The sequence below is a fragment of the Mus pahari genome, chromosome 6, assembly GCF_900095145.1.
Source record: "Mus pahari chromosome 6, PAHARI_EIJ_v1.1, whole genome shotgun sequence".
NCBI lineage: Eukaryota > Metazoa > Chordata > Mammalia > Rodentia > Muridae > Mus > Mus pahari.
Window position 1 is genome coordinate 42664223 of NC_034595.1, and position 1152 is coordinate 42665374.

Below are 1152 nucleotides of genomic sequence, written 5' to 3' on the forward strand. Positions count from 1 at the left end.
AAGTGATGTTTGCCCAACTCTGTTCTTAATGCCTCCTTACAAGGGACTCACGTGACCACTATTGCTTTATCCTCACACACCAAGATTGCAACCTCTATCATAGAAGCTCAGTAGGTTTGTAAGTAGCTGAGTATATGTTATGAGCCTTTTAAAATAGGTTTATTTAAATATGTTAGTATGTCTATCTTATTTAGTTTAGGTATTGCTGTTATATAGCACCATGACCAAAAGCATTTTGGGGAGCAAAGAGTTTATTTGGCTTACAAATCCTGATCAGGGTCTATCACTGGGTGCTATAGCAGGTACTCAAGACAGGACATGTACCCTGGAGGTCAGAATACTATGGAGGAGTGCTGCTTACTGGCTTGCTCCACTTGATTTGCTTAGCCTACTTTCTGATACCGTCTAGCATCAACTGCCCAGCAGTGGTATCTCCCAGAGTGAGCCAGGCCCATTCAAAAAATTGCCCTACAAGGTTGTCCACAGGCCAAGTTTATGCAGGTGCTTTCTCAGTTCATATTCTCGCTTTCCAAATATGTGTAGGTCTATGGTGAGCACCGTTATTTCTCTAATAACATCATAGAAATGATGGTGAAAAGTGTGGTCCTATTTAGGAATTAAAGAAAAAAATTCTCTTTCATTTGATATTTCTGTTTGATTGCTTTGGAGATTTGAAACAGGATCTTTCTGAGTAATCCAGACTGACCTTAAATTTACAATCCTTTTGCTGAAACTTCTCAAGGGCTAGGGTTGTAGGTATAGATCACCATGCCTAGTTCCACTCATGTTTTCCTTCCTCCAAACTGTTTTTAACATAACTTTTGTGTTATACATTTCATTATGTCCTAAGTGTATATTGCAGAGTCATACATGCATGGCTCCTACCTTGATAGATTTGATACTCTATAGAGAGAAACATAAATAAAACAAAGTAATTAATGTGCATGTTGCTCAAGGTGGGCTTACTATGGTGCAATAGTGAGTATCCTCAAATCTCGAAGACCAAGTGGTCTTTTCTCCTTTTAATGAATCTTGCTGAAATCAGTACTTCAAGATGATTCTGTACCTCTTAGCCACTTGACGTTTTAGTTTAACAAAGTTTAGTGTAATCAACTCTAATGATTACCACAATTCAAAAGATCAGTTAAATGT